Source organism: Rhinolophus ferrumequinum, chromosome 18 (assembly GCF_004115265.2).
Source record: "Rhinolophus ferrumequinum isolate MPI-CBG mRhiFer1 chromosome 18, mRhiFer1_v1.p, whole genome shotgun sequence".
Classification (NCBI taxonomy): domain Eukaryota; kingdom Metazoa; phylum Chordata; class Mammalia; order Chiroptera; family Rhinolophidae; genus Rhinolophus; species Rhinolophus ferrumequinum.
Genome location: NC_046301.1, coordinates 8,152,146 through 8,171,028, shown reverse-complemented (window position 1 = coordinate 8,171,028; position 18,883 = coordinate 8,152,146). Strand labels below are relative to the sequence as shown.

At 37.3% G+C, this 18,883-nt stretch overlaps 1 pseudogene; it reads right to left on the bottom strand.

Moving 5' to 3' along the window:
- Positions 1-424: 424 nt before the first annotated feature.
- LOC117037870 (tigger transposable element-derived protein 1-like) lies at positions 425-11,309 on the bottom strand (annotated as a pseudogene).
- Positions 11,310-18,883: the final 7,574 nt, after the last annotated feature.

Here is an 18,883-nt window from a genome sequence, read left to right as displayed (position 1 = left end):
TTTAATAGTTGTGTAGTGGTGTCATATTGTGGTTTTAATTTTCAATTCTCCAGTGATTAAGATATGGAACATCTTTTTGTGTGTTTATTTGCCATTTGTATATATTCTTTGGTGAACTATCTGTTAAAATCTTCTGCCTGTTCTTTATTGAGTTGTATGCTTTCTTATTACTTATTTTTGAGAGATTTAAAAAAATTCTGAGTGCTAGTCCTCAGATACAGGAGATACCTTGTAGATATTGTGGGTTCACTTCCAACCACTTCAATGAAATGAATATGTAATAAAGTGAGTCACACGAATTTTCTGGTTTCCCAGTGCATATAAAAGTTGTGTACACTATACTGTAGTCTATCGAGTGTTCAATAACATTATGTCTAAAAAATGTACATACCTTGATATAAAAATACTTTATTGTTAACAGATTCTAACTATCATCTGAACCTTCAGTGAGTTGTAACCTTTTTGCTGGTAGAGGGTTCTGCCTCGATGATGATGGCAGCTGACTGGTCAGGGTGGTGGGGTGATCAGGTTGCTGAAGGTTGGGATGGCTGTGGCAATTTCTTAAAATAAGACAACAGTTAAGTTTGCTGCATCGATTGACTTTTTCTTTCATGAATGACTTCTCTGTAGCATGCAATGCGGTTTGATAGAATTTTTACCCACAGAACTTCTTTCAAAATTGGAGTAAATTCTTTGAAACCCTGCCATTGCTTTATCAATGAAGTTTATATAATAGTCTAAATCCTTTGTTGTCATTTCAACAATCTTCACAGCATTTTTACCAGGAGTAGATTCCATCTCAAGAACTACTTTCTTTGTTCTCTATAAGAAGCAATGCCTCATCAGTTCAAGTTTTATCACGAGGTTGCAGCAATTCAGTCATGTCTTCAGGCTCACTTCTAATTCTATTTCTCTTGCTGTTTCCACCACATCTGCAGTGACTTCCTCTACTGAAGTCTTGAACATCTCAAGGTCATCCGTGAGAGTTGGAAACAACTTTTTCCAACTCCTGTTAATGTTGCTATTTTGACTTCTTCCCATGAATCACAAATGTTCTGAATGGCATCTAGAGTGGTGAATTTTTTCCAGAAGTTTTCCAATTCACTTTGCTCAGATCCAACAGAGGAATGACCATCTATGCAGCCATAGCCTTATAAAATGTATATCTTAAATAATAAGACTGGAAAGTCAAAATTACTCCTTGATCCATGGCCTGCAGAATGGATGTTGTGTTGGCAGGCAGAAAAATAACATTGATCTCATTGTACATCTTCCTCAGAGCTCTCAGTTGACCAGGTGCATTGTCAAAGAGTAATGATATTCTGAAACCAATTTTTTTTTTTTTTAACAACAGGTCTCAACAATGGGCTTAAAATATTCAGTAAACCATATTGTAAACAGATGTGCTGTCATCCAAGCTTTGTTGTTCCATTTACAGAGCACAGGCAGAGTAGATTTAGCGTAATTCCCAAGAGCCCTAGGATTTTTGGAATGGTAAATGAGCATTGGCTACTACTTAAAGTCACCAGCTGCATTAGCTCCTAACAAGAGAGTCAGCCTGTCCTTTGAAGTTTTGAAGCCAGGCACTGACTTCTCTCTAGCTATGAAAGTCCTAGATGACATCTTTTTCCAAAAGAAGGCTGTTTCATCTACATTGAAAATCTGTGGTTTAGTGTAGCCACCTTCAGTAATAATCTTAGCTAGATCTTCTGGATAACTTGCTGTAGCTTCTCCATCTGCACTTGCTGCTTTACCTTGTACTTCTATGTTATGGAGATGGCGTCTTTCCTTAAACCTCATGAACCTACCTCTGCCAGCTTCAGAGTTTTCTTCTGCACCTTCCTCATCTCTCTCAGCCTTCATAGAATTGAAGAAAATTAGTGCCTTGCTCTGCATTAGGCTTTGGCTTAACGGAATGTTGTGGCTGATTTGATCTTCTATCGAAACCACAAAAACTTTCTCCATATCAATGTAAGGCTGTTTTGCTTTCTAATTTGTGTGTTCACTAGAGTAGCACTTTTAATTTCCTTCAAGAACTTTTTCTTTGCATTCACAGCTTGGCCAATTGTTTTGTGGAAGAGACCTAGCTTTTGGCCCAACTTTTGGCTTTTGAAATGTCTTTCTCACTAAGCTTAATCATTTCTAGCTTTTGATTTAACATGAGAGATGTGAGACTCTTCCTTTCACGTGAACACTTAGAGTTCTAATTACCCTTTTCTAGGGTTATTAATTGGCCTAATTTCAATATTAGTGTGTCTCAAAGAGGCCTGAGCAGAGGGAGAAAGGTGAGGGACGGTCATTCGGTGGGTGGAGCAGTCAGAACACACATTTGTTGATTAAGTCACTGTCTCAATATGGGTGTTGTTCCTGGTGCCCCATAACAATTGCAGTAGTGACATCTAATATTACTGATCAATGAACAATTTTGAAATATTGTGAGATTCACCAAAATGTGACCCAGCAACATGAAGTGAGCAAATGCTGTTGTATTAAATGGCACTTCTTTACTTGCTGGATGCAGGGTTGTCACAGACCTTCAATTTGTAAAAAACACAATATCCATAAAGCACATAAAGGGAAGTGCAGTAAAACGAGATATGTCTATATATCTTTTGCAAATATTTTCTCATAGCCTATGGCTCGTCTTTTTGTTTTCTTAGCCATCTTTTGAAGAGTAGGGTTTAATTTTGATAAAGTCAATTTATTGATTTTTTTCTTTATAATTTATGCCTTTTGTATTCTAAGAAGTTTTTGCTTAATCCAAGGTTGCAAAGATTTTCTTATTCTAAGGTTTGTTTTTAAGTATTTGTATATGGTGCAAGGGATGGGTTGAGTTTGTTTGTTTGTTTACTTATTTATTGCATATGGCTGTTCAATTTTTCCAGCATCTTTTGTTTTTGATCTTAAGGAGGAAGCATTCATTTTTTTTCCTATTAAGTATGATGTTAGCTTTATCAAGCGAGGAAGTTCTCTTTATGCCTAGTTTTGTTAGAGTTTTAATCACGAATGGGTGATGTGTTTTGTAAAAATGCTTTTTCTGCCTCTGTTAATATCACTATTTGTTTTGTCTTATTTAATCTGTTTATATGATGTATAGCATTGATTGATTTTCCAATATCAAACCAACCTTGCATTACCACTATAAATGCCACTTGGTTATGATGTGATCATTTTTATACGTTGCTAGATTTGATTTGCTAGTATTTTATTGTGATTTTTTTTTTTTTGTATCCATGATTGTGATGGATAGTGGTAAATAGTTTTTTTTGTAGTATCTTTATCTGGTTTTGGTCAGAGTGATATTGTCTTTTAAAATGAGTTGGGAAGTCTTATCTTTTTTTTCTTTCTATTTTTGGAAGAATCTGTGCAGAATTGGTATTTCTTTCATAGGTTTTTGATAGAATTCACTAGTGAAGCCATCTTGTCCTGGAGCATATGAGATCCATTAGTTATCAGCCATATGACAAATAGCCACAGACCAAAGGAGTTTAGAGAATAGCTCATCTTTTCCTACTTTTCAACTTGTTACTTAGAGATTTTTTTGCTGTGTATCCTTGTGTTTCCGTCGCCTGGACTCTGAGCTACTATTTATGTCACTATGTCTCAAGTTATCTTATAGATATTGCCATTAATTCTGTCAGTTAGGTAAAATCAGGTTATTGCCAATTATGTATTTAGTACTAATTAATTCTAGAGATCTCACTGTTTTGTGAGGTTAAGAAAATTGCTTATAATGACAAGGCAATTGCAGTGGAGGTAGTTTTAAACCTTGGATTTCTAGTTTATTCCATTATACTATGTGATATTTCTGATCCAAGGGCTAGTTAATATGAGTTAAGCATTTGCTCCTCTTTGCTTGTATTGGATAATGTCTAGATTTCCAGGAGACTGAAGTATGTAATAGTTTAAAAGACAAATTTTATGAATTAGAATTGCACCTGCATTATTAAGTGAGCCAACCTGGTTTTGTGCGTATTACCTCATGTAACCAATTTTCCAAAGAAATCAAACTCACAGAAGAGATAATTGGAAAACTGTGTTCACTTGCATGAAGTTGAGGTATTTAGTCTTTGAATGATTAAAAAGTTACTTTTAAATGAATCCATAGTTTGTTCCGGAGATTCATGATTCAATGACAAGAATTGTAACTGTGCAATATAAAATAAAGAGCTTGGTGACACTAAATGGATAAAAATATTTACTTCCTTCCTCATGCTGTTAGAATAAACTAAAAAGTTTCGCTTGTTCAGTCTCCAGTTGAGGTTTGGCTTTGAATAAATTACTCATTTAGTTTTGGAATGCATGGCACTGCTCTTTCTTTCACGCTTGGTGTTTTTCTCAGTGTTGGAGAGGAATGATCCAATCTACATTTTATGGCTTGCTCTCAATATGTTATCATTATTATTTTGTACTCTTGTAACTTAGAGTGAGGTAGGTGATATTTGGCAGAATATATAACAATGAGTTAATAACTATAGCAAGTCAAAATGCCACGAAGTGATTCTTGATTAAGGAACTCAACAAAGTCCTTGGTTTGAAAATGGTGAACAAATCCCTTTTTATCAGCAAGAATTTTCATATAATCCTTGACAACATAGGTAGGTTAGCAATAAGCTTGAGATGAACAAATAAATCAAAGTAGTTATTTCTAATGAAGTGAGGCATGAGGGTATAAATTTGGGATCTTTGTCTTTGTCTTAATTCAATTACTAGGCATTGAGTTGACACCATGATCGTGCTTTAATCAAATTCCTAATTATAAATTAAAGGAGAATAATGAGTGTTACCCTCTCTTTAATAAATGTATTTATTAAATTGTTTTAACAAATATAAAGTATTATTAAGATAACCAAGTCTTATTAGAAATCTGTCTATGACCGTGTGAATAAAAGAGGAAAGTAGTAATTTGGATAGTTCTAAATACAGTTTGTAGTGGAATTAGTACACCTTGGGTCAATTCATATAATGAGAGAATTAAGAGTGTTTGAAGCGATTGTGGATTTCAGTGCCACTCCTGAGTGATGGGGAAGGACGAGAAGCATTTTAGGTCTCTCATCTATCAGCCTGGATCCCCAGTTTTAGCCTAACAGAAAGACAAGAAGACCCACTTCCTTTATCACAGCCTTAGAATTCTAGCCAGATGGGATGGGACCAAGTGGAAGAAATATTTTGTCTTCCCCCAAAGTTCCTTAAGGCTCCTTAACCTTTGGCTTTGTAATGCGTTGTATTATGTTAGGTGGACCATATTTGCCCTACAAATGTGCTTGATTTAACCATGTTCTGAGTAAAAACCAAATGATAGTGAGAGGAATGTATTCTTGGATGCAAAATTTGGCAAAAAATTTAACTGTACTGTGATAGTGACACACATTTTAAGGATATGATCTTATTCCTGCACATCAAAAAAATAAAAACTAAAACAAAATGGGGCTGGTGATGCTGTTTCCACCTGTATGACCTTGATCAAATCTCTTAAACTTTTTGTCTCCCTTTCCTCATGTGGTTTCTGAAGTTTTTGAACTTCCTGATCTCTGTAGTATTCTGTGATCTGAGCAGGCTGAGTTTCTGTGCTTTAAGAGCATAGAGAACGTTAAGAGACCTTTGGGATTTGAGGCGAGAGACGTGGGGTTGTGACTTGGTATAAGGAATAAGACTGAATACCAAAAGGGAAATATATTGTGCGTGAAAGACCTGGATTGTGATTGTTTTTGCTGGTCAGTAAGGGAGGAAAGTTTTACAGGGTAGGAATTTTCTTTATTCAAACCACAGTATGGATGTCTTAAAAATGAAATCATGTTTGGAAGATTTATATTCTGGTGAAGAGAGAAGATCAGATAAGTACATGTGTATGACTCTAAATGAAATGTGAAAGGAAAAATTATTAAAGGTCGAGTCACCTTCCCCATATATTACAGGAAGGGTAGTATTGGGGGTGGAATCCAACTGTATTTTAGGAGGAAAAAACCAAGAAGGCACATTCCTAGTCTCAGTGTATATAAATATAGTGTAGAAAGGCAGTTTTCTTGTTATGCTTGACAGCACTTTAGGGGTCCTAGCAGAAGTTCATTCTTGATCGTAGCTAATTTAGACATGTGTTAGCTTCTCTGGGAACTTACTTGCCAGGTGCTTCTTTGTAAGAGGAATTGAAGATTCTTTCTGAAAAGAACCCATCCTAAAGGAAGAAGATGTCAGCCTGATGAGCTGACTCAACCACCTGAGTCAGGGGTGGGGGGGAATTGTCATGTTTGTTTTGGAATCTATTACAGAGATACATTCCTGGATGCTGAATAAAAATGAAAAGAGCTGCTTTCACTGAAATCTGTTATACTAATATGAATTTTCAGTGTAACAGTGAGTGGGTTACATCAGAAAAGATGTTACGCTAAAAAGGAGACACATTCTCCCTAAATGAGCTTCGAGTAGAGTGACTCCTGTAGATGGACACGGATGAAGTCCATCTGTGGCTTCAGCGCATGAAGCAGCAGGTGGTGAATGCACTGCAGCACTGTAAAGATGACAAACCATGCCGAGGTGGCTTGTGGGAGTGGGAAGTCCTGAAGAGACACAAAGGGAGGTGCCTGTCACGCAGTGTTCAGAGGGAGTTGAGTGACCAAAAGACACTGGGTGCCTAGAACACCTCGGATGTAAGAATCAATAAAGATATCCACCTGCAAAAAAGTAATGGAAATTATGAACAGAAATAGAAAAGGTCAAAAAAAGAGGTGGAAAATTTATACTTAAATACATTTGAGCAGTTATAATCAGAGCTAAGAATATTAGAGAAGAACAAGATTATTAAGCAATAATGCAAATATTACGTATAGAGATTTTTATGGTGTGTCAGGAGAAAAGAAGCAAAAGGGATGGTAGGAGTAAGACTGAAGACAGAACATTAATCATAGTCCCCAAAGACAAAGATTATAGTTTCTATAAAATATGTTTTAAGAAAGAGAATTGTACTGAAATACAAGAATGAAAAGGCAGCAGTTGACAAGAAACTCCTATAAGCAGGCACTGTTTTAGAAGCTTAAAATATATCATTCCATTTAGTTTTCCCAGTAGATTATATGCTGCAAGTATAGCTACTAAATGGCACACCTGAATTTGAACCCAAGTTGTTCTTACTCCAAAGCCAATCTTTTTCTCTCCTTCTTTGGAGAAAGAATAAGGACTGATGCTGAAGTCTCAGTCAAAGGCTAAACATAAAAGCAGGCACCTTAGTTCAAGCACTGAGCAGCACACTCTTGTTGAAGAGGGGAAATTCTGGCTCCAGTGTTCTTATTTCAGAGTTTGGAGACTTTTAACATTTGTTGAAACAATTGCTTGGCTGCTGTTTTCATGGGAGAAAGTTGAAATAACCAACAAAATGAAGTCAGGAGTTTTAACCAAATATATTTTTAAAAAGGACAAAGGGAGAGGATTGGAAACTGGAGGACAATAGCATCATCCAACCCCAGTTCTGAATTTTCTATGGATCTGGGTTTAGAGACAACTAGAGATAGCAGAGCACAGCGACCCTCAGGGATGGATGTGCAAATAGATCTCTGTGAGCTGAAGAGATGCACATAGGTGCTCTGTGAACTACGTACAGTGGCAAGGGACTGAATGGACATTTGGTTGTATAGAAGAAAAAGCTTGTGTTGTGACATGCCATGAAGAAATCCAGTGCCTGATTACTTGCAGAAAAAACAAAGACGTTGGAAGTCAGTATAGGTAGTCTTACTACAATGGGTAAACATTGACAGTTTGATTCCAGAATTCTGATAGAAATGCCAAGAGCTAAGTAGAGTTAAAAGGATTAAAAGGAAAATGTCTCAGACTTACTCTACAAGATAATTAAGATATTGTGATATCGGTGCTAGGATAGACTAATAAACCAATGGAATAGGATAGAGAGACCAGAAATGGACCATACGGAATTCATGACAAAGTTGGCACTGCAGAAAAGTGGGGGAAGGATAGTTCTTTAATGAGTGATGTTGGGTCTATTGGATAACCGTTTGAAAAAACAAAAACGAAAAAACAAAAAACTTGACCCCTGCATCAAACCATATAAAAAATCAATTTCAGGTTGATTGCTAATCTAAAAGTAAAAGGTAAAAAACAAAGCTTCAAGAAGATAACATAGGATATATATACACGGCCTTACATTAGGCAAAAATTTCTTAAACAGGGCACAAACGCACTTGCTATAAAGATTAGTAAATTGGACTACATAAAATTAAGACTGTCTGTTCATTAAAACATACCAATAAGAAGTGAAAAGGCACATTCAGAGTAGAAGAATATACTTGCCATACATTTGACAAAGGTTATTATCCATATAACTGACACAGAATATAGAAAGACTCTCAGGAATCAATAAAGAAAATCAGACAGTTCAGTAGAAAAACGGGCAAGATATTAAACAGGGACTTCACAAAGAAGATATCCTATTGGTCACAGAATGTATGAAAAGATGTTCAACTCCTTTAGTAAACAGGGAAATGCAAATTGAAACCATAATGAGATACCTCTAACACCTACCAAGATGGCAAACAAACACAAAACTGACAATACCTGAAGATGTGGAGCAACTGAATCTCTCATTGTTGTTGGTGCAACTTTTTGGGAAGCTGGAAGTATCTGTTAAAAGTGAAGGCACGTTCCTATGACTTAGCACTTCCCCTGCTGGGTATAGAGCCAATGGAATTGTGTACATATTTACACCAAAAGAAGAGTTAAGATTTTCCATAGCAGTATTTTTCATAATAGCAAAATCTTGGAAACAATCCATTTGTCCAGAACAGATAAACAAATGACATACTGTATATTCATGCAGTGAACTAGCATACACCATTAGAAGTGAATAACTACAGGTATCAACATGAATAAATCTCAAAAACATACTGTGAATGAAAGAAGCCATTCTCAAAAGAATGTATAAAAGAATCCATGTGAAGTTCAAAAGCAGGCACTACCAATTTATGGCATTAGAAGTCGTGGCAGATTTCCTTGAGAACTGCGGTGGGTAACTGGGCAGAGGTGGGGCTTCCAGGGTACTGGGAGATACTTTTCCTCAACGCAGTGGCTAGAGACCTGGGAAAAATAAGGTGACAATTCATTAATATCTATACTCATGATTTTTGTCCATTTATAATGCTATGTTAGTTAGATTTTAATAAAAAGTTTATTTACTTTTTTAAAGGATGCTAACAAATCACTGTAACAAAATCCCCATGCTTATGGGGAGGGGAGAGGAAATATTAAAATGACAGAGCTGCTATTATCCTTTCACGCTGTGAGTATTCTGAAGTTCCCTACTGGAAAAGTTTAAACGAAGATTAGTATAAAAGCAAGAAAAGGCTGGTTACAATGTAGCTTGAATGTAGTTATTTAGATATTTTCATTTACTAATAATGGGAGAAAAGGAGTGAATACGTAACATAAAAAAGGGCCAGATAAAACTAATGCAGCCATCAACAAATTGTCAGAAAGGGAAGAATATAATATTAAAAACATAAAGGAGGAGTTAGGTGAGTAAGAGTATTTGGTGTACTCTTTCAGAGAGGAGGTTTAAGAACACAGACTGAGAGTGAGATTTTTGTGCTTTTACTTTGGTTACGTATGAGCCTAATCAGGACAGTAGGTGGTTATATCTTTGGGCATCTTTGGCTTCTGCTAACAGGTGGTTGTAATTTATGTGATTGTTAGTCCAGCTTATGCCCCTGTTGCTCTTAGAACCAGGACCCTTGTAAACAGTTTGGACCTGTCTTCTCGGGTATGTCTCTTCCCAGGAGTACACTTGCTCCAGTGTGGGGCCAATTGGTCACTACTGGCTAGTTTGCAATTTTGAGAACCCTCAAATTGTATATAGAACGAATCTCAGCAGGAATAACACCTTTACGGACTCTCGCTAAGCAATGATTTTCAGTTCTACTGCTGTCCTGGTGGGAAGGGCATAATTCACTAAGCTAAAAGAGTTTGAAAAACAGAAAAAAATCAATTGATGGAAAAAATGGAATGAGGAAAATGAAGCAGTAAGGTTGCAGTCTGAAGACCTAATGCTGGGAAGCAAGTGGACAGCCGACGGCTTAGACAGCAAGGACAGTTATTAACATGAGGCTTAAAGCATCAAAAGAAAGCTTCAGGAACCTGGGAAAACTAAAGAATGGGATAAAGCAGAGATATATGGGATGCGCTGTTAAGAACAAACTATTATTTTTAAACGACCATGAAGTTACACGTCGGGAAAGAATATTCCCTCAGCAGAGGGTACAGTGAGAATCAGACAGCCACAGTCTGTCTTAAATGTGCCAGAGTAAGTGACTTGAGAAGAGAATAGGTCAATTTTAATTGCAAAGAATCTATTCCTTAAAGGTAGAAAAAGGAAGAACAAAGAACAAAGAATTCCTGGGTAGTAAAAATACTGAAAAAGTTAAAACTAATACAGAGCACACAGCGCTGAAGAGAAAATGCTTTATACTTGTGTAACAACACACAGAGTCCATATCACATTTTGCTTTTAATACTTTGTGGTGTTTTAGGCTCACAGTCCCTCTCACCCCATGAACTTTGGCTTTGTAACTGTTTCTGTCTGCGAAGTTAAGTGTCCTATTGGTTAGAAGTCTGAACTGCCTGAGACTGAGTGTAATTCTGTTAACATCCTAGTTTTGACTTTGGGAACATAGGTAACCTCTCTGTGCCTCAGTCTCCTTAACTGCAAAATGCAGGTAATACTATAATGTACTTCAGGTTTGGTGAGGATTGAATGCTATTTAATTATTAAGAGCTCAGTAGACGTTAGCTGTCATTATCCAAAGCTACAGTGCTCATGAATGGCACAGCCTGGACTCCAGTCTCGTTTTTCTGCCTCCATATCCAGTGCCCTTCCCTGAATACCTTTTCACCTCCCCTCCCAGATGAGTGAGAATCTGGGCCTCTAGCCAAGTTGTGGTCTTGAGAGTCAGGGCCAAAAAGTGAGAGGGCAGTCTCTGAAGGGTTGGTGCAAAGATGAAGTGTGATCCAACTTCCAAGTCAGTTGATATAGGTTAGCAAGAAACAGTCCAAAAACATAAGGCCCAGAGGGACAGACAGGGAGCAAGAATCAGCTCCAAAATGCATGCTCTATAATGGAGATCAGGCCGGATAGTGAGTTTGTTGAGATGGGGGACTAGCAGAAACCCCTAAGGTAATGGTGTAGATACTTTATTATTGTTACTTTTTGGCAGTGGGGGTCCATTTGTAAATGTTTATAGAATAATGATCTACTTGGCTTCTACCTCTGGCAGCTGGGACTACTTAACACCTACCTGTAGGTCCAACTTCATCTCCAATTTCTGTGCCAGTTCTAGCCCTTGCCAAAGAGATTCTTTTGAGTCCACTAACTAGTCAACAGCATCACATCCTTCTTTTAGGGAGACACAATGTGATGCTGTGCTTTGTTTTCCCAAACAAAGCTCTTCAATACATTAGTTCCTTGGGATTCCGTAAACTTCCTTGGGAGTGGTCAGAATGGGTGCACTACCTGAGTTCTGGTTAATGAAGCTAGGTTCCCACTGCCTAAAGCTGCCCTTCTCTGAAGTGGAACTTTGTATCTTTCTGTTCTGGAACTCTGTCCATTTTCTGCTGTCCAGCCCTCTCCAGCGCCAGGGCTAACTCATTTGAACCGAATTGTGATGCTGGCCTATTCTTTTTGGTCTCTTGGGTCTGACTTTCTTGATGAGACCTGTCCTACCACAGATTAAACATTCCTTTAGTTTGATACACATGATGTTTTAATCTTAAAAAATAACATTTAACTAATACTAAACATTTCTATGTATCAGGTTCTGTGCTTTATACCCATTTTCTTATTTAATCTTTCCAATAACCTATGAGGGAGATACTATTAATATCTTGTTAGACTCAGTTTTCAGATGAAAAAAATAAGGCTAGTCATACTGCTGGTAAGTGGGAAATTTGGGATTGAAAACCAGTAACTCTAGAACCTGAACTTTTAAACATTATGCTGTATGTTGACGATAGAAGAAATAATAAAAGCGTGAACACGTGGAACAATTGGGAAGAAAGTTGATCTGTAAAGACAAACTGTCATTAGTACTATTGCAACTAGATTGTTACTTATTAACTTATTAATTCCCCCAGAAATATCAATGAGATACTGTTTGAGTTTTTTAAGATTATCCTGTGTCTAAAAGGAAGCTAGAGACAGTAAGAAAGGGAAGAACATATCTTTTTTAGAAAAATATTTTGTGGTCAGTATGATGGGTGTTAAATGAATGAGAATTCTGGAGAGTATGGAATGACCTACCCTAATCAAATACTGAGATGTAATCACTGTAAGAGATATGACTAGTTACAACTGACATTGACCAAGTATAGCTAAGGGGTATCATGAATTTTACTCTATTAACAATCATTTATAAGTTAGAGAAAGTCATTGGTCATCAGTGACTAAGTGGGAATGTTCAAATGTCTTATGTGTCTCATGTAGCCTTGTTAGGCTTATTAAAGGGAGACCCGTAAACAGAAAAACTAGGACAAATAATATGGTTTCTTTCGTTCAGGACCAAACTAGTTGTTCTTACCTTTTTCTTTAATTCACAAGTCCCTTTGCAAACCTAGTGAAATCAGCATACTCTCTCCGTAGGAAAATCCATAAAATTTACATCCGCATGCAATTTATCAAACACTTTCATGCTCTGCCCTGAAGCCTATTCCCAGACCCCAGGCCAGGGACCTTGCATTTGGAAGAGCTCTTTCTGACTCGTGGGCAACGTCAACATTAGGATTAAATCCTAGCGAGTATCTCCTGCCAAAAGCTCTCGAATTGCTGTGGTGTGAGTGACTGCATCGTGCACACGTGCTTGTGCGTAGAATGGCTGCTGCTGTTTCAGAATCTGAGGTTTTGCATAACAAGAGACACGTCTAAGTCTCACGCTTTTATTCATTCTATTCTTGTTCACATTTTTCTATAGATAAATCTTTCCCCACATTCTGTTGAAATATTCTCAGATGGACAAGTGTTTGCTTAAAATCTGTTGTGGTGGCTTTTTTTTTTTTTTTTTTTTTTTTTTTAACAAACATTGGAATATATTGCTTCCTTAAGCCACAAAATTTCTGTAGGTTGTGCCATAGAGAAATTTCATAGTCTAGGCAGCTTTGGGGCCCTAATTCTAGTGTAGTTATCAAGCCCACTGACAGGCATGACAGAAACATAACACAGGCTTCGGTCATCAGCCAGTCGTCTCGACCATTTTTATTTTGAATCAGTGCTGTGGGCACCTCTTCAAAGTCATGCTGTGGACTAGTCCTTGGATATTTATTCTCATAATATTCTTATGTAACTAAATTCTATGCATCCATCTTCCCTTCCATTTTATGTAAGAAAATGAAGGCACAAACCCTACGGCACACACGTATAGTTTGGAGCTATTTTGCATCTGTTTTCAACCTTAGGTCAATTGACTCTTTACAGTCATCTTTAGCTTCATCCTTTGTAACCATATGAGTTTGACACATAAATAAAGTTTTATTAACACAAACCTGAAAGGGTAGCTTTGAATCATAGCTGTACTGCTCTAGGCTATATAAGAAAGTCTGTTTTTTTCCTTCCTCTTTTTCCAGAATGACACCATTACTTCTCATTTATGGATTTATCCTGGTACAGTGATTTATCCTGGTCTCAGTGATAGAGCTGAGAGTTACTTGTCAGGTAACAGGACCATTTGGATCCCTAAAAAATATAACTAAGTTATTTAAAATAATTGTTTTAGCCAGCTTAGAGTTAACCTGCTGTGTGGGCTGGGACATATAGATTGGTCCGTCCAATGGCACAGTACAGGTGATCGCTGTTATGGTAAGATGGATAGGGCTGGGTTTGAGACAGAGAAATATAAAGTGAAATGGTTCCTACTAACAAGGATTTGTCTGAAAATGCCATTCATACAAAAAGTAAAGAAACAAAAACAGCTCCAGTAAATTAAAAGTGGAAAATGGTATACATTTACTTTCTGGGAAAGCAAGGGAATAGTAACTTCTCAAGTCACTATCTGGGTGGGTGCTATGTGAACTTTTCCATCTGTCCCTGCCAATGAACATGGAATCTGACATCAGCGCCCTGTTCTTCTACTCCAAGACCTCCCTTGAGAAGATACTGCCAACGAGCTGATATTACAGTTAACTTCTGATGACACCTTAGGAAGAGAATCCAAAAAAGAAAAAAAATTAAAAATACAATGAAGAGGAGACGATATTGACATTCTGGCATTCTGACTCAGATAAATCAGTTCTTGGCTGGGGACATCCAGCTTACTTTCCAGTATGGCCCAATCCCAGATGGATTACCAAATCCACAGATGTGAAAGGTCACTGTGGTCACCCACTTGGACAAACAGATTCTCTGCACGTCACATGCCGTTCTAATTAGTTGGTGTTCAGGGCAGGGCACCAGCCATTTTTATTTGATGGTGGTAGTTTCATTGATTTGTTGACAATACATTGACTCTACAGAGCATGCTATAGCTGTTAGATGGAGAAACACTGCGGACAACTGAAGAGACCCCATCTCTGAATGAAACATGTAACCAATTCTTTGGCAAATTTTGTTACTAGTGAGGTTCTCACAGTTTGAAGTGCATTGACCGTCTCTTCCTGGCAGCTCTATAGCTGCTATGCCAGAGGGTGATTTACTACGTATGGTTTACAGAGTCGGCACTCATCCAGTTTGGTACCGTCCTCTTCCACCCTAACTGTACCTTATTAAATGGACAGACGCCTTCCAATGAGGAGACTCTACTCCAGTTGGTAGGTATTTTCAGGGTGTCTCTGAACAGGCCACGCTCATTCTCATCTATAGCAAACATTTTGAGTTAATTTATTGCTTTTCCAAACAATCTGAGCACTGCTTTAGGTGAGAGAACTGGGATTTGAACCTAGGCCTGTCTGACTTTGGCAGACTAAATAAATAAAATCTCCAAGTCAGACAGACTTGAGGTAGCCTGTCCTGTCACTAGCTAGTTGTGTCAGTTTTGGTCAAGTTATTTAACTCCTCTGAAGCTGTTCTTTTTTCTTTAAATTTATTTGTGATAATAACTCAAAAGCTTGCAGCTGGAACAAAATGAGATCAGATACATAAAGCACTTGATACAGTACGTGGCATATAATAGGCTTGCAGGAATTAGTAGCGAATGCTGCTGCTTACAGAGGATCATAAAAATATGCTTAGTAATTCTGAAGGTATTTAGTTTTTGCTTCCCTATCCATACCATATAATGAAATCTTTAAACTCAAAGACTAATATTTTCTGTTATATAAAGCTTTAATAGTTTTTAGTGATATTGAATGGTTAGTATATATAAAGATAGGGAAAAGAAGAGGAAGAGGAAGAACAAAGGGTAGGATGTTAAGAAAAGTGTGTCATCTTATTTCCAAACTTTCGAAATAAGATTTCGAAAGTTAAGATTTTGGGGAAAAAAAAAAAGAAAATAAAGATTTGAGAGACATCAACTGTCACACTTAGAAATAAAGATTTTCAGGATCTGCTGTATACCACAGATTCCTTTGGAAGGCATGGTTGTTGTTGATGACTTAGATTAGTATGAAACATCGGAGGGGACGTTGAGTAACATATCCTGGGATACAAGTCCTGGCACTGGGCCACCTGTCTGAATGGATGAGTCCGGGTGAAGTTGAATTAGCTTTATTTTATTTTTTTTATTTTTGATAGTGGGAATTCTTATATGACATTTTCCCCCCCAATGTAATCTGGTGTGTGTTGCAATCATATTGGCCTATGTTAGTTTACTAATTCTGTCACCTAATGGTAGTGAGACTTTGAATAAGTTACTTAACCTCCCTTAACCTCAGTTGCTTTTTTTCCTCCGTTGTAATCTGAAAATAACAACAATTCCTTTGCCCCATTGCTGTGAAAATTTAATGAAATTAAAGTGGATGTGAGGAGGAGAAAGTATAGAAGTACATAGATCACGAAATATTACTGAGGTAAAGGTTAGTTCTGACTCCTCTAGAATATAATCAAAATATGGATCAAATATAATCAAATATTTATATAATCAATATAATATCAAAATAAGAATGTAATAAAAATAAGGGTCCCATATGCAGTTGGCTCTGGATGCCTGTTAATATCAACGTAAATTCTTGTCGATACACAGATTGTAAGATATTATTTGAGAAATTGTGGTACTAAAGCAATTTTTCACATGTAAGAGCTGAGGAGGAACTTTTACTTTTTGAAAACTCTTAGGACAGTTGTGTAGAGCTAAAGGGAGCTGTGTGTCCTAATAATAGGTAAGGAGTCAGGCAACTATTGCTGTCTTCTGCTTTTCTAAGCCATTTCATTTTTATGCTTAAATTAGGTTAAACTAAAAAAAAAATCTGATTTATCACAGATGACAGGCTGAGCCAAAAATGATGCATTTTTGCTCTCTAGTTGATGCATTATTTTAACTCAGTCTTTAATTCTTCTGGAATCCAAATATTGCAAATTGAGTATAAATATATTTTAAATGCTTAGAAGACAATTTTATGCACATGTTTTTTTCTTTCATATGTGCAGTTGAGACTTTACAGTCTTTATTTCTAACTTGTTTTCGACATTTCTGTGGTTTTATGTTGTACCCTAGCAGATCTGTGGACCGAGAAGAATTAGAAATAGTGACTATGGTAAAAAAGCCAAAAAGAGAATGCTGAACTCAGGGAATTTGTGAAATGTCCTTTATCTGAATACATGCCTTGGTCTGGCATATAACAGACATGGTTAGGAGTGTTTGTTCCTGCATATTTTTTGTGTCATGTTCTGTTAAACAGGGTATTATGAAAGAAGAAAAATTAGAATAAAATTTTCTATTTGTTTAGGGACAGGACAGAAGGATTGTGTGGGTGCGTGTGCTTGTGTGTGTGTGCTTGTGTGTGCTTGTGTGTGCTTGTGTGTATACATGTGTGTGCACTTGTGTGTGCATGTGTATGTGTGTGTCTTTCAGCTGCTTTGGGGAAGGCCTTTGATATCGATGGGCAGAGCTGGGTTTCAGGTTTGCCAGTGATAACTGGTATCTCCTTAAACACTGAAAGAGTGGGAGCTGGCAGATCCTACTTTCTTTTTGGACTCTTGGCAATCATTCTTCACGAAGCAAAAATTGTTCTGAAGAAAGAATTAATTTGATCTTTTAATATCCTTTTGTTCGCCAATATTTTTGTGCAATATGATGAAAGTTTTGATCAGTTGGATTTAGCACTCAATTCCAAATAATCCAGATTTTGGATTTAGTGGAACTAAGGTGAAATTTATTGAGGATCTCTCACAAAGCTGAGTGATTTTCAAGATAGAGAAATGGTCTTATTTTACAGAGGAGAAAACTAAAAATCAAAGAGTAAGAGAATTGCTCAAGAACACTGAGCTAGTTAGTGGCAAAAATTCGTATTTTAATAAAGAAGAAGCACACTGTGAATACAATTCAATACAACAAAATACTGTGATGAAGAGGGAATATCTAGACTACGAGGTCTATGTTACCTGAAAAATCATATATGCTGTCTGTTATTTTCCATCCCCTCTACCTCTTTTATTGCTTTTGTCTTTGCTGTTGTCATTAAAATCCCACCTCAGGCAAACCACCCAAAGGTCTCAAACACTGAGGAGAAACCTGTGCCCAAGGCATAAGGGACTTAGGGCCAGAAAGAGGTGGGGTCAGGAAGTGCGAGATGTGGGCATCGCTGACAAAGGGACTTAGTTTCCAGTGACGTTTTGTTGTTAATCAAGCTTGTGTGGTGATAATTCTTTTCATTTGTGAGGAAGTGAGGGCATATCCTTATGTATCTAAGGACAAATTTCATTCAATAATTCTTGTAAATACTTTTAATCCTTTTGATGCCATTTTCAGCAGAACCTTTAGAAATTTAAAACTGAATTTTTTTTTCTTTCAACTGATCTATAGGTAAGAGTACTCTGTTATATATAAGAGGTATTTTTTAATTATTATTATGATCTATAATTGTTGGGCAACTCAGAAGAAAGTTCAAACAAAAAGAAATGTTTTGCTACCTCCCCTCTATCATAATGCTATGTATGCTGCAATGGAGGAAACAGCTGATAAAGAATGTTCGGTAAGGTTATCATTGATGGTTACTGCTGAATTACAGTCTAAGAATGCTATTCCCCCCACCCCCACTTCATCCCAACTCCCGAATTCCTGCTCCAGGAAATCAGAAGACTCTAAATAGCTCTACTGAGTTGTTACCGCCCCTCTCACCCATTGCTTGACTTCTCACTCCAGAGCCTAATACACACCTCAGCTAATAGACTTTTAACCTGGCAGGAAACTTTTACTTAGTCCATAGGACTATCAGGTGACTCCACTTTCGGAAGTATGGTGGCCAGAGAAAAAATGATTACTTCCTTTACTTTGTGGTCCTGGTGAGAACGCAGGAGGTGAACCTAAAAAAATGAGTGCCAGATGGCTGTAGGAAAGGTATACTGAGGACAACTCCTGCCCAGAAACTGCGGAAGGAATCCCTTTGAAGTTGATCATCTATAAGCTGGACTTTGTATCGTCCAGGTCTCTACTCCATGGTCACAGAAAAACCTGTTCTTCCATTGTTATCGCCACACTAATCTTTGTATTGAAAATGAGCTCACTCAGTGGAGGCAGAGTGGTACCCAGAAAAGTGCTTGTTGCACATTGATGGCTCAGTTACATCTGGGTACAGGTCTTCTTTCATCACTGAAGTGAAGAATTCTGGGGGACAGGAAGGGCACACTGGGACTGAACGTGCAAGGCATTTGTACAAGCCAGGGAAAACCTGGCAGGGGTCCACATATGAAGCTAACACTGGCTCTACCAGGCAGGGCTCTTGGGGCTGAAAAGCACCCAAACTGGCAAAT